This window comes from Bubalus kerabau, chromosome 5 (assembly GCF_029407905.1).
Source record: "Bubalus kerabau isolate K-KA32 ecotype Philippines breed swamp buffalo chromosome 5, PCC_UOA_SB_1v2, whole genome shotgun sequence".
Lineage (NCBI taxonomy): Eukaryota > Metazoa > Chordata > Mammalia > Artiodactyla > Bovidae > Bubalus > Bubalus kerabau.
In genome coordinates, this window is record NC_073628.1 from 130416459 (window position 1) to 130432336 (window position 15878).

The window sequence follows — 15878 nt, forward strand, 5'->3', positions numbered from 1 at the left end:
CTTTTCAAATCCTCAGACTCTCTGCTTGCCTCAACAGGACAGCAAAGTCACGTGAGCAGGGACTCTGTTATCAATAAGATCTCATATTCTTTCTCCTGTCACCTGGGTCTGAACCCCATGCTCTCTTTACTGGCTCTGTGAACTTGAGTAAATTAAACTCTGTGCCTCAGTCTCTTCAAGGGTACAGCCGGGCCAGTGGTAATACTTACCTCCCACCGTTGCTGCCGAGATCAAATTAGTCCTATATGGAAATCACTTTAAAATGATGCTTGGTGCATACTAAGTACTGTATAAACGATTTGCATTTTTATTATTCCTTTGTGTTTTTATCCCTCAGGTTTGAGCCTGGTCCAGATAGTATAGTACACTCTCGATAGACATCTAATGGTTGGATCTGAAAAAATCATGACAGTAGAATCCGAATTTGGCACCTAGAGGCCCCTCAGCCATCCCGGGTTCAGCCCCCACCATCCATCCCCTCGGAACCTTGCCAAGGATACGGAGCTCGCTGCCCACCGCTGGGTGGCTCAGGCCTTCAACCTGACCCAAAGCCAAGGACTGCCCCCCGCCAGTCCCCACAGAGCCCTCCCCAGGGTTCCAGCTGCCGCGTCTGCACAGCGAGGCAGACAGAGCCCCCCGGGTGAAGCATAGTCTTGGTTATCAGCTCTGAGAGCTCGTTTCTCAGCAGAATGCTATTCAATTACCCCGTGCATGTTTATCTTTTAAATTTCCGAATGCTGCCTTCCGTGGCTTCTGTAGCTTATTTGCTGCTTGTGCTGAGGTGGAGGGGGTTGGGGGAAGGAAGGCCACAAGGTGTGTGTCCCCACAACCCACCTCCCTGACACCCTTCCTGTGTTCTGGGGTCCAAGCGTGATGAGGTCCAGCCATGTGATCCTGGGAGTCCAGGTGGCGGGAGGAGAGGGGAGGGACTAGAATCCTCCCTGTCTGCTCTTTCTGCCCATCTCTGTGCGTTTGTCTTCCAAAGGACGGCTCTCTGTTAGTTCAGCTGGTTACCAGGATAAAGAGGCTCTGGAGTGTAGTCTGAGGCTTCCCACAGGGAAGACGTCTGTGTCATGGGCAACACCTGGGTAGAATACACACATCTCAACGTGCATTCCTGATCTTAGGCCTCTGTGTCATCCATGTGAAAGTCCTACATCCACAAGAATTTATTCCCTTCATTACTTCATGTAATCATACATGGAGCTAGGATGTGGACTGCGTGCTGCTGCTGCTGCTAAGTCGCTTCAGTCATGTCCGATTCTGTGCGACCCCATAGACGGCAGCCCACCAGGCTCCCCTCTCCCTGGGATTCTCCAGGCAAGAACACTGGAGTGGGTTGCCATTTCCTTCTCCAATGCATGAAAGTGAAAAGTGAAAGTGAAGTCGCTCAGTCATGTCCAACTCGCGACCCCATGGACTGGAGCCTACCAGGCTCCTCCATCCATGGGATTTTCCAGGCAAGAGTACTGGAGTGGGGTGCCATTGCCTTCTCCGGTGGACTTTGTAGTGGGCTTCTACTATGTTCCCTGTCCAGAACCAACCTCCCTAGTTCTTCTGGTAAAAGAATTCTTTTTTCTCTGGAGAATCTATTCCAAGAGGTTTGGATGGGACCATTGCTGCCCATCTTCACTGATGTGCAGGAGACTTTGTCCTGACCAATCAGGATACTTTGTGCCCTTGGCCAAACTAATTGAATCAAGCGTGGCCATGTGACCCAAAACCAGGCGATCAGGTCCTTCTGCAGGGCTTTTCTGCCAAAGGTTTTGGGGAAGAAGCTTTATTCTTTCCAAGTTGCTAGTCTGGTGAGATGTGAGCCTTTGGCTATTGGCAGCCCCATGCTCACCATCAGGAGAGCGCCTGGGATAGATAGAGCCCTGATGATATTGTGGAAATCCTTGTCTAACCAGACATATCCTCTAGACTTTTCAGTTACATGAGTCAAAATATTCCTCTGTTTAACTTGAAGGTATGAGTTGTGTCACTGTCATACCAAACCTCATGAATATAGGCTGCAATTACCACCTCCTCCCCATCTTCAAGCTTCATCTCACAAAGTCGAGGTGTTTGTCAAGGAAGAGCTGGGAGTGGGGTGATCTGCTTCTTAATAGGAGTCAGGCTGTATACCTTCGCAGGACCCTTCCAGTTCCCAGAAGGTCCTCTTCTATTATAGCCCCTCTTCCCTCGTATCATTCCTGTGTGCACTGATAGATGGGCTTCTCCTTATTGGTTTATAAAGTTTCTCCTACTCTTTTCCTAATGACCTTTGTCTCCATCAGTCATCACAGGCTCCCTAGGGACAGGGAGATCAATCACTTCTGGGTCTTCTTGTCTCCACCAATTTCTAGTCCAAGGTTCTCAACTGTCTAATATGCAGCCTGATGGTTTGAGGGTATCTGCCTGTTTGCCGATATAGGAATGTATCCCTGGGGATGCATGAGAATGAAGCTGGAGAGGCTTCCAAAAAGCATGGGGGAAGAGAGACAGAATAAAGAGCAGAGCAAACAGGACCCCTTGGGCTTTCAGAGTCAGAGGTCCTCTTCAGTAACTTGAGCTGGCTTTATGGTATCATTTACTCAGACCCCATCTTCTACCAAAACAGGACCAAGGGAACTTACAACTATGATTCTTGAGCTACAGACAATGATAACAGAAACGTAGTGTTGACTTCCTTAACTGTGTGTCCAGCCCTGGCACCAGGCCCACTTGGGGACCCCAAGAGCAGCCCCGTCCCACTGGCTGTGGTCCTCACTAACTGTCCTACCCAGTCTCTGGCTGGGCTAACTAGTGAAGGGCTTTTCCTGCTGAAGGCAATCTGTAAAGACTGGAAGAGGTGGCTGAATCTTCAGATGTGCAGACACTAATGCAAGGCTACAAGGATCATGAGGAATCCGGGAAATGTGACACCACAAAAAGAAAAACCAGAGCTGCCGTAACCTGCCCTGAGGAAACAGACATCGACACACTTCCTGACAAAGAACTTAAAAGAACTGTGTTTAAAAATGAAAAAGCAAGTCACAGACTGGCAGAGAATATTCAAAATTTGTATATCTGACATGACTCATGTCCAGAATTTATCATGAAGTCTTACAACTCAATAATAAAAAAAAAATTAAACTTGGCAAAAGACAAACACTTAACAAAGAAGAAGTATCCAATAAGCACATTAAAAGATTGCCAACATCTATAATTTTCAGGGAAATAAAAATTAAAACCACAGTGAAATACTACTTCATACCCAACAGAACCACTAAAATATTAAAAAATAGTCAATACAAGTGCTGGTGATGATTTGGAACGACTAGAACCCTCCTACGCTGCTGGTGGGAGTGTTAAATAGCACAGCTTCTTAGGAAAAGGATTTTGCAATTTCTTAAAAAAGTTAAACATACATCAGTCTTCCAACTATTAGGCATTTACCCAAGAGAAATGAAAACCCATGTTCACACAAAGAAACATACAAATGTTCTTAGCAATTTTATTTGTAATAGTTTGCTTTGGTGGCTCAGATGGTAAAGAACCTGTCTGCAATGCAGGAGACCCAGGTTCCATCCTTAACTTGGGAAGATGCCCTGGAGAAGGAAATGGCTACCCACTCTAGTATTCTTGCCTGGAGAATCTCATGGACAGAGGAGTCTGGTGGGCTATAATCCATAGGGTCCCAGAGAGTCAGACACGACTAAGCAACTAACATAACTAACAAGACTGTAAACAACCTGTCTATCAACAGTTGAACGGATAAGCAAATGTGGTACCTTCAAACAATGAAGTACCTGTTGTTCAGTCACTAAATCATGTCCAACTCTTTGTGACCCTATGGACTGCTGCATGCCAAGCTCCCCTGTCCTTCTCCTGTATCTCCCAGAGTTTGCTCAGATTCATGTCCATTGGGCAGTGGCAAAGAATGTACAACAGAACACTGCTGCTGCTGCTGCTGCTGCTAAGTCGCTGCAGTCGTGTCCGACTCTGTGTGACCCCATAGGCGGCAGCCCAACAGGCTCCACCGTCCCTGGGATTCTCCAGGCAAGAACACTGGAGTGGGTTGCCATTTCCTTCTCCAATGCATGAAAGTGAAAAGTGAAAGTGAAGTCGCTCAGTCGTATCTGACTCTTAGCAACCCCAAAGAATGAACTATTGGCATATATAACCACATGCATAAATCTCAAAAATAATTACACTGAGTAAAAGGAATCAGACACACAAAAGGCACATATTCTGTATTTCCATGTCTGTGAAGCTGGAAAAAAGGCAAAATTAATCTGTGGTGTTAGAAGTGGGATCAGGGGTTGCCTGGGCTAGAGACAGGGTTTTGACCACAAAAGTGTACAGGGAGTTTTCTGTGGTGATGGAAGTGGTCATTCCTTAATTGGAGTAGTGGTTACGTGACTAGATCTATTTGTCAAATCTCATCAACCCTTACATGCTGTGTGTATAATATGGTATGCAAAATATTCCTCAATGAATAAAGTAGTCTTGAATCAAAACGCATACACGGAGCAGAGTGATGGACGCTCTCAGCTCACACTGCCCCGTCCTGCTCTTCCTTCTTCACACAGAACACCGCAGATCCAACAGAGGGAGGCGAAGGCAAGCCTTTGTGCCAGGGCTCTGGCTTTGGACATCACAGCCCCAGACTCACGAGGCAGCTGAAGAGAAAGTCCAGCCCTGCTCGGACACAGTCCTTACCAGAACCCCGAGGAAAGAGTCATCCGCCAGATGCCGCAGACACAAGCAGGACCTACACCAGCCTCCAAGCTCTCTGCTCCCGGAGAACTTGGGCAAGTTCTTCAACCTCTGGGTGCCGCTGTTTCCTCATCGGTGAATGGGAACAACTCCCGCGCTTGTTAAGATTCAGTTAATAACAAACATCCTATATGAACAGATAGATAAGGAATCTAGAAAAAAGGTACTGATGAAGCTGTTGGCAGGGAAGGAATGGAGACGCAGGTGCAGGAAACGGACTTGTGGACACAGTGGGAGAGGCAGGGATGGACGGATGGAGATAGCCTCAACACACATACACTCTCCTGTGTACTGTGGACAGCTGCTGAGAACTTGCTGTGTAGCAGAGGGAGCCCCGTCTGGTGCTCCCTGATGACCTAGAGGGGTGGGGGTGGAGGGGAGGGAGGGGAGGGATCAACTACTGCTGACTCAGGTTATTGTATGGCAGAAACGAGGACAAGATAGTAAAAATTAAAACAACAAAAAAGTTTAAAAGATTCAATTCATGGACCTCAAGGGTGTAGAACAGAGCTCAGCAAAGAGGACTGCACAAGGAATGTTGGCGGGTCTCGGGATAGTGGGGACCTAAGGCCGCAGGTGTGAGCTCCAGGCGGAGGGTGTGGCTGCGGAGGGACCCATCCTGCGCAAGTTATCTCTTGCTGTCCGTGCCAGAGGCACTGCGCCTGGTGTGGGCACGCCCCCCGGACTCTTCGTACTTTGGACTTTCATTTCCTAGGGCCACCATAACAAGGCACTGCAGCTTAAAACAACCAAAGTTTATTTTCTCACAGTCTTGAGGCTAGAAAGCCAAGATGAAGGTGGTGCGGGGCCGCACGCCCTCCCGAGTCGCTATGAGGGGGTGCGTCCTTGCTTCTTTCAGGTCCTGGAGGTCCAGCTTCCCTTGGCCCAGAGCAGCATCACTCGAGCATCACTCCACGTGGCCATCGTCCCTGTCTGTCTCTGTCAGCGTCCTAACTCTCCGCTCTGTATAAGGACACCAGTCACACTGGATCCGGGCCCACACCACTCCAGTGTGATCTCATCTTCACCAGCTGACACGACAGAGACTGCTTTTGCCAATAAAGTCGTGTTCACACAAGGTCAGGCTGGGAGCGTAGCTTTCTGAGGGCCACCGTTCAACCATAACACTGGGTCTCCACTCTACACTGAATGTCTGCGTAAAGATGCCGAGGGGACATGCGTGTCCAGGCATGTCATCACACAGGTCTGAGCAGTGTGTGTACACTTCCAGGCTCTGGCTGAGTGGACCCATACAGTGGGTTCCATGTTCGCGTCTTGGGTGTCTATCAAACACGGGATTGTCTGTCTTGAATAACAGTCTGTTTCTCCCTGCCCCGACCCCGGGCCCCAGCTCTATTCTGCGACTCCTTACCTGCCCAGAGGTCCCTGTGCTCACAAACAAAAGGAAGGGTTTTTAATGACTTTCCTCTAGTAAAATGAGTTACTTCCTGACTGACATATTTCCTCCTCTAATTATACACTTACCTCCTCTACCAGCTTACTGAGGAGAAGAGATAAAAGGGTCAAGACTCAGGCTGACTCAGGGCACACAGGCACGCATGCGCACACACACACTTTCACAAGGAGCGGATAGGGTGTGGTACTCAAAGCAAGTGCGTGTGGAGGACCCTGGGGGGTCTTCCTGCCCGAGATAAACATCTGCACAGCTCCCTGCAGCACCTCATACCACCAGGGTCTTCAAATCTAGAACTGCATGTGTATTTTCAGGCACTAACATTAATATCAGTATTTTTAAACATTCTTTTAAGATTAAAAATACAAATAATAACTCACCCTCCCCCAAAAAACTTACTCTAAGATTGCTGCTGGTTTCTCCACTGGCACATGAACATAGACTGGGTGAGGGAGTAAATAACACAGATCTCCTGCCTGACCTCCTGCTGGCTGCCCCTGAGAAAGAGGGGTTCGGAGGCTGAGTTTGAGGAGGGACCCAGAAAAGATCTGACGACCCTTCTGCCTGGCCTGCAAGCAACTGGACAAGGATCTAAACAATGGATTCTCTCCACCTCTTTTTAGAGAAACACAGCTTACAAAACCAAGAAGAAAATTCAGGATCATATTCCAACCTCCTCATGGTACAGAAGGGAAGACGGAGGTCCGGGAAGGAATTCAGTGTTGTCTAAGCTCAGGGATCCAGTGTCTCCCGACTCCAGTCTTCTTTCCTCCTCACCCACTCCATCTCTTTAGGCCTGGAGGGGGCGGTAGAGAAGGAGGGTGGAGGGAAGAGCCCCCCTCGGGGAAGATGCAGAGAGCCACAGAAGAACATTACATAAAGCACAGAAACTCCTTCTCCAGCTGAAGTTTCCTCCATAACCCAGACCTCCCTCCCAAAAAGTCCAAGGTGCCCCCCGCCTGCCCCAGCCCCTCTGCTGATCTACTTAACCCAGAGATACTGGTGCTCCTGCGCTTTGATCCTGCAGGCGTCGGGAGCTTTTTGTTCTATTATTCACTGCAGGGTGGATGCTGGGTTGTCTCTCCTCATTACAGGCTGTGGCTGGACTGCCCACCACCTCCCCAAGGCCACCGGAAGATGTCCATCAATAAGTCAGTAACAGCGACTGGATGTGAGAAGCCTTCTGGGGCAAGAATTGGCACCATTTCAGAATCAGAGTTTTCGACAAGCCTCTTTTTTAGGAGGAGAGCTGGAGAGGAAAGCAATAAGCATAAAAACTATAGAAGTGCAGGTAGAGATGCCATGAGACACGTCTCTGCCCAGCTGATCCGGCAGCTTCGGAAGGCGGGTCTTGCTCGTAGGGCTGTGTGTGTCCCCCAGAGCAGCCGACACACAGTGAGACACCACCGGTGTTTATTTAACAAGTGAGTGCATGAGCGGGCTTCTCCTCCCAACCCTCAAGACCATCTTCTCCAAGAAGGAGCACAGAGCTTCGTTGCACTTCTAACTGCACACAGTGATAGGACAGGTCTGGCTGTCTATCCACGATCCCACACATACACACCAGAGGGTATAAGGTCTAGGCAGTCATTCCCTTCTGTTCACAGCTGCATCCTTAGCACCCAGCACCGTGCCCAGCTCATAGCGGGCTCTCAACCAATGTGTACAATAAATTAATAAATTGGGTGTCAGACCTGAGACCTATTTCCAGGTCAGCTGCCAGCTTGCTGAGTAACCTGGGCCAGTCACTTCCCCTCTCTGGGTCTTAGTTTGTCCCTCTCTGTACTGAGGGCTGTGTGCCAGAAGATCTCCAGTGAGGTCATCCAGTCTAGACATTTCTTAGGAAGATGAAAAACGGGCGTCACCATACACAGTCATGCGGTGACTCTTCCAAACTCATGTTCTGTCCCTCACATCGTTATGGGAGCTTGCATCACCAGGCCTCTGATAACCTATGTTACATCGTAAACCACAGATACCTGCAGCCAGGATGAATGTTCAGAAACTAGATAAAAGAAATGCCCTAGCCTGGAAGGCATGACTTCCCTCAAAGTGGCAAAACCTTGGCAAGTTTGTATCTTCATTTCTGAAGCTGCTTTCCCCCCACCAACTCCAGGCACAGACTCCGCAGCGGGAAGAACATGAAAAGGGAGGGAAGCCCTTAGGAAGCCATTTCCCAGCACATAGTCTAGAAACACAGGTGGAACTCAGCGTGGGCGGAGGCCAGTGACGCTTTTTGTAATTAATCTTGGAGTCTCCAAGGAGAGAAAACACATTCCAAACTGACTGCTGGAGAAAAGCACAAGGTGGGACCATAGAAGATTAAGGACAACTCAGGCTCAGGGAGGACTTGGCCTGCCTTGCTGGCTGGCAACGACCAACTTCAAGAGAACTAACTGTGCAGTGTGGTTGCCTAAGTGGACTAGGCCACACAACGATCACTGGCATCACTCCTGTGGGAGTCCACTCTCCACAGCTAAGCCCTTCAGAGGCCCTTCAGACATCATTATGACTGGACAAGTCCCCAGCAACCCCTCCATCTTTACTCCCACCTTGCAGAAAGCTTGCCTTTCTGGAATTGTTTTTAGTCCACATGCATTATGTCTTTGTGGGGTGGGCAAAGGGGAGGGCGTCAGCCCCAGTTCACAGACCCAGGGGGTGGAATTTGAGGGCTGGCCAAGGTTTTTCCAGTAGTCATGTAGGGATGAGAGTTAGACTATAAGGAAGGTGGAGCACCAAAGAATTGATGCTTTTGAACTGTGGTGTTGGAGAAGACTCTTGAGCGCCACTTGGACTTCAAGGAGATCAAACCAGTCCATCCGAAAGGAAATCAGTCCTTAATATTCATTGGAAGGACTGATGCTGAAGCTGAAGCTCCAGTACTTTGGCTACTTGATGTGAAGAACTGACTCATTGGAAAAAACCCTGATCCTAGGAAAAACAGAGGCAGGAGGAGAAGGGGATGATAGAGGATGAGATGGTTGGATGGCATCACTGACTCCATGGACATGAGTCTGAGCAAACTCCGGGAGATAGAGAAGGACAGGGAGGCCTGGCGTGCTGCAGTCCATGGGGTCGCAAAGAGTCGGGCACGACTGAGCAACTGAACAACAACAGGCTAGTCACTTCTAAGTCTTGACCCTGCCCCTCCGCACCCCGCTGCCTCCTCCGTCCTCCCCCAGAGCCTCGCTCAAGGTCAGGGAGGAGGGAGCGGTGGTTCCCAGCACTGCGGTCACCTGACACGTACTTTACAAGCTGTTGACTCCCAAACAATACAGTCCATGCTGATCTGCACGGTACCTTCCGCCTAGGTTTCCAGTAAACTATTTCCACCGAACAAACACGCAGTCTCCCGGTTCCCGCGCGGACCTGGAAAAACACAGCGCTTGGCTGGGCTCCCGGCCTGCGGTTTGCCTGCCATCCGCTCTGGGCCAGCGCCGGCCGCATGTGGACGCACGCGGGGTGCCCTGGCGCCCAGATTCCACCGGGGGGCGCCCGCGGGCCGCAGGAGCGCCGGCCGCTCGCGCCCCGTCTCCCGGGCGCGCCCGGCCCGCGCCTGCGCACACCCGAGGCCTCCCCGGGCCCCGCGCCCGAGAGCCGCGCTTCCGGCGGCCTTGGCTCTGGAGGTTACTGCGGGCCACCCGCCCTGGAGGGCTGGCTCTGAGGTCCGCGAGCGGGAACACGGGGACGGTGTCCGCCCTGCGGAGATCCGGTGGCCGTGTTCTGAGGCCCCAGGGGCGCTATCAGAGGCGGCGGCCTGCGGTGGCGCGGGGGGCTTTTAGGAAGCAGCCGCTGCGCCTTAAATCCCGGAGCCGCTCGGCTGGCCTCGCGACGTTCCGGCCTCGGGTCCACCGACCGCCTGTCAGCTCCAAGCTGAGCAAGGCCACCTCGATTTTCAGAAGTCGCACCGAACCCGGGCAGGGGAGGCCTGGGGCGAGGGCCCCTGGCGCGTCCATGGTACAGAGAGAGCCGCAGGAACGGAGGGGCCAGCGGGCCAGTTGGACTTACTGCTCGCCGAGTCCCAAGGTCAGAGCGGGGAACGACGCCAGGGATCAGCCAGACACCGATGGGAGAACTGGGAGAGCACGTTGTCCAAGGTCACTGAGTTTGCTGGCAAGGAGCAAACCCTACCGTGTGAGCCCTTCCTTTCAGTTCAGTCGCTCAGTCGTGTCCGACTCTGCGAGTTTGATCAAACTCATTAATGTCCATCGCGTCGGTGATGCCATCCAACCATCTCATCGTCCGTCGTCCCCTTCTCTCGCCTTCAGTCTTTCCCAGCATCAGGGTCTTTTCCAATGAGTCAGTTCTTGGGACCCTGTAATGGTTCCCCTAGCTCTTAGGAGGAAGTTCGAGCTCCTTAAAAGGGCCTCGAGGCCCTACGGCATCATCAGCCCCTGCTTACTGGGCAACAGAGCCGCTCCCTTCGCCTCTCCGTCTCTGGGCTTGGCCAGGTTCAGTGAGCCCGGCCTCCTGCAGCCCCAGTCTCTGCGGGCAACTCCTCCGTGTCTTCTAGCTCCAGGCTCACACGCCATTTCCTCAGGAAAGCTCTCCAGGCCTTCCCCTGTGCCTCACGCACAGAGCCCCGTCCAACAATGTGGCCAGATAGCCCATGCCACACTTCCCTGCTTCTTTACCCAGAGTCCTCTTCTACCCCCAGACTGTGCCTGGGCCCATGATAAAGTGAAAGTGAAGTCGCTCAGTCCTGTCCGACTCTTTTCGACACCATGGACTGTAGCCTACCAGGCTCCTCCATCCATGGATGGGATTTTCCAGGCAAGAGTACTGGAGCGGGTTGCCATTTCCTTCTCCAGGGGATCTTCTCAACCCAGGGATTGAACCCAGGTCTCCTGCATGGTGGGCAGACGCTTTACCACCTGAGCCATCAGGGAAGCCCTTGATAGGCACTCTATAAATATGGTATGAATGAATGAACGGGTCAGAGCTCCTCCCACCTGGTTTCTGGACCTATGTACTTTTCAACATATTGCACACTGACCCTTTTACTCTTTTAACTAAAGGCTTATGGCATGGAAGCACCTATGTTATATGGCAAAGCTGGGGAAATCAAGGCTCAGAACAAGAGCCAGTTCTTGAAAGAATACTGTGTTCCTTGCTTTTGCTTCCAAGAAGTAATTTTCAACATGGTGTTTTTCCTAGTGCTCTGAATGGTAATTTCTAACTTAAGTTATTTTTGTTATTTCACTCAGAGAAACGACCTCACAAAACAGATTTCAAACCACGTTCCTAGAATCTGACGGACTGTTTGAGGGGCTCCATGTGCCCACTTCAATCAGAGCAGCACCATTTTCATTTTATTTTTTTATTTTCCAGGTAGTTCTTGTGGAAAAGAAAAGGAGCCAAGGTTTCTTTTGATGCTTTAAGAATATTTAGAAATGAATGGCACCAAAAGATTGCAGAGTAGAGCAGCTGAAGAGCTGTGAACAATGGTTAGCAGCTAATCATTTCAAAGGCCTGTAACTCCCACTCCCAGTAAGGCACACACCACAATTTCCCAACCTACTGAGCTTCCCCCTGTTCTTTTATGCGGAGTCTATTTCTGTGGCGCTTCATTATTTCTTCTTCCCTCATAGCGGGGAATCTGATGTTAAATGGATACAGGAAGAAAAGCAGAGGTATATTTTTTTTCAAAGTTTGTCACATTTATAGGAGAAGTTGCTATGTTACTTTTTTTTTAAAACTGGAGGATAATTGCTTTACAATATTGTATTGGTTTCTGCCGCACATCACCATGAATCAGCCATAGGTATACATATATCCGCTCCCTCCTGAACATCCCACCACACCCTACCCCTCTAGGTTGCCACAGAGCACTGGGTTGAGCTCCCGGTGTCACACAATAAATTCCCACTTCTTGGTTGAAGAAGAGAGTTGAATGTTTGATATTTCTCCTTAGAAAAATGTTCTGAGGCCCCAGTTCCGCCCCTCCCCCTGCCAAGTGGCCTAGTCTGTGGAACTCGTGAATGTGAACGAGCAAGAGGAACTTTACTGATGTGATTACGTTAAGAATCTTAAAGAGATTATCCTGGATTAGCCACGTGGGCCCAATGTAATCAGGAGAGGCCTTACAAGGAGCGGGGAAGTGTGTCTAAGGTGTGAGGTGAGGCAGTGGAAGCAGAGCTTGGAGCCAACGCGAGGTGAGGAAGACTCAGCTCAACACTGATGGCTTTGAAGACAGAGGAAGGGACACGACTCACAATGCAGGTGCCCTCCAAAAGACAGACAAGGGCAGGAAACGGGTTCTCCCTTAGCACTTTAGAGGGAACACAGTCCTGCTGGCACCTTGATTTGAACCCCAGTGAGACGGATTTTGGACTTCGGGCCTTCAGAACTGGAAGATACACGTTCAGCCGCTACATTTGGAGCGATGTGTCACTGCGATAGGAAACTAATCCCCTCCCCCCCAAAAAAGAGGAAAAATATCCCTGCCATAGACCCACTTTAATGGAAAGAAGGGGGTTCATTGGTGACGAGAATGACTGGGCTGGAGCTATGGTGTGGCCAGAGTGCCCGTGCAGCTGGGGGAGGAATGTGAGCGGCGAGCCAGATGCACGGTATTCTGTTGTTCCAGAAAGGGGGTAAGGCCGTGCCACGGGGTACACGCTGTAGCACTTGCATGCAGTCTTACGTTCTGACTATGTGTATAGCCATTTTTATTTCCCCTGCTGGCCTGGAAGATTCCCAGATGGCATTCATTTTTATATCCCTGTTGTTCCCAGCGCCTTGTGTGAACGTGTGAGGCATTTCACACTTCCCAAAGCACTGGTGTGCCAGTATCCATTTTGAGTCTCACCACAACTCTCCCGGGGTGAGGCAAGACCGGTTGTAGTATTGCTAGAAGTTTTCGTTTTGCCAAGGACTAGCACCCAGATTTCCCTGGCACCCAGGCCCTTTTATCTTCAGCATCCCGACCATTTTATCAGCAAAGTGAACGCTGGAGCACAGATGAGGAAGTTGAGGCACTTTCAGACTCCCAAGGGTCCCGGTGGTGGGTGGGCTCTGGGGAGGGGTGGTCCAGAATGACTGTGTGGACCACCATGGTCCACTTCCTCCCTCTACACACAGGAGGAAATCCTTTTGCCCAACTGAAAGTGGAGAGGAAACCCCACAGCAGTGAATCTGGTTTTTCAAGAACACCGCAAAGGATGTGGATGGGAAGAGGGCGAGGCCCCCTCTGGTTCTGGCTCCAGGCGAGGCTTACTGTCGGGGGTCCCCACCCTGAACCCCTGCCTCTTCTAAGGAAGGGTTGCTGTGGAGTTAGGGAGGCGGAAGGGTCATGCCTGCGGGTGGGACTCCAGGCACTGAGGGCAGCTGGAAGAGAATGGTGTCTATCACTCTTTTGCATCTTAAAAATTCTGTTTCCCATCAACATTCTCACAGCCCAGTCTCTGGAATTAGAGATAATTTCAAGTCACAGGTCCCCACTCAGTCCTGGTGTAACCTTGGCAGGCGTGGATGGATCTCACTTCATCTGCAAAAAGTGGGTAACACCGACCCTGTGTGTTGTTGGAAAGACAAAAAAATAATGTAAGGAAGATAAGAAGCACACCCACAATAGCTATATTACAGATAATCAAGAAAATGGGGGAGATTGTATTTCTCAAGCATGGGCAGCTGGTAAACAAAGGGTGACACCGAGACCCCATCCTGAACCCAAGCCTTCAACTTCTCATCCAAAGGCCCTTCACTCCCCCGGAACATTCTATGGCCATACGCCGGCCCTCCCAGGCAAAGCTTCCCCACCCGGTTCACACCGAGAGCAGCAGGGGCCGCTTCTGACTCGGCCCCCACCGAGGGGGAAGCCCGCACGCTGCACAGCTGCACACATCTGGAACCTCGCCCGGCTGGAGCCCCGAGGGGCGCGCAGGGCTCTCCAAAACCTGTGCGCCCGAAGATATCAGAGCGGCCACAGGCCTCTCCGCCCTGCCGCGGCCCTTCGGCTCCCGCCCGCGCGCCCAGGAGCACTGAGCCCAAGGTCAGGGTGGACCCCTGGGCGCCAGGCACGGGATCTGTGGGGCAGCCCCCTGCGCGCGTCCCTGTAGGGAGCGGCGGCGCGCGCAGGGAGCCCCCGGCGCGCACACGCCCGCAAACCCGTAAGCCCAGCCCCAAGGTTTTGCACCGGTGGACGATCGGCGCGAGGATCGGGGTCGGGGGAGGCCCAAGGCGGGCCAGGGAGGCCGGGAGAAGCCGTCCCGGGCGGCCGGGAGGCGTCGGGAGAGGGGCCCGGCGCGGCGGCGCTCGGCCCGCCCTGGCCCGCGGCCCGCAGGGTTCAGACGAGGCCAAGGCGGCCAAAAGCGGCCGGCGCGCGCCAGGGGCCGCGGCCAAGGCTGACGCGGGGTGCTGAACAATGTTGGGACGAGCCGGCGCGGCCCCAGGGCTCCGCCGAGCCGCGCTGGTCGGGCCCTCCCCATAGGCGGCTCTGCCAAGCGGCCTGCCCCTGGTCCTCCGGCGGCGGCCCAATCCCCAGCCCGCTCTCCGACCCCGGAGGGCGGGAGGGAAACGCCGGCTTTCTCCCCGGACTCTCGTCGCCTCGGGGCTCCACGGCGCTGGTGCGCGGCTGGGATCCCGGAGCACGCTGGGGAACGACGGGAAACACAGGCCTCGTCTTCAATCTGTTGTGCGATCTACGCGCGCACGCGCGGGTCACAGGGGCCTGGGGGGATGGCCGCGGCCCAGTGCACACGCTTGGGGGTGCGGCGTGGGGGGCGCAGCCTTCTGGAGAATGAACACCTGCTTGGCCAGGGAGACAGGCACGGGGACCCAGAAACTGACCCGGGCCGCCCCTCTTCCCAAGGAGCCTTTACACAGCCCTGACTTACCTTTTTGTGATTAATAAGACTGCAGATAATAAAGAGCTTTGCATTTGGCTGGGCAGTTTCAAACCCGCCTTTCCTCTTTATGCTCACAGCAACTGTATGTAGCCGACCGGACAGGCCATTTCACAGACGGGAGAGCACACAGCGGGGAAAGGCCTGAGGTTCTGGGCCCTTGTCCCCAGCTAGACTCTAACAAACAGGCAAGTTCCTTCTCCTTTTCCTCCAGTGGCAGGGGGCCAGGTTTCCACCCTCTGACATTCCCGGACATGGTGGCCTCTGTTTCTCTTGAGAGTTAGGCTGTGGAGTACCTACTGCCTGGAGAGGGGCTGACAGCAAGTGACAAGGACGCAGGTTCCCCTTACTGTAGAAGAAACGATGTGAGTGGCCAAGTGGCCTCCTTAGATGCTTCCCTTCTAGATGGAAGGAAGATGGGCACTCCTGGCCCTAGAGCAGGGGTTCTCAAAGTCTTATCCACAGACTGGCAGCAGGAACATTGTCTAGAAACTTGTCAGAAAGGCACATGGTCCCAGACCTACTGAATCAGATGCTCTGAAGGTGGAGGCCAGCAAGCTTTGCTTTAAGGGGCTCTCCAGCCCTTTCTGTGATGCACTCTGAAATCTGGAAAACCCCCTGGTCCAGAAAAGCGTCCCTATAGGCTAAAGACAGGCCCTGCCTCCCAAAGGCTGACTGCTGACTTAGGGGCCAGAGAAGGCAAGAAGTGAACTGGAAGGTTCAGTGGTTAGCTGCAGTTGTGGAAGGCCATTCCTCAGAGTCCCTTAACTCAATGTGTGTGTGTGTGTGTGTGTGCGCGCGCGTGCGTGTGTGTGTGCCCATAAAACACTGGAAGGAATGGAGACTTTAGGACCCCACACAAAACTGTATTTATA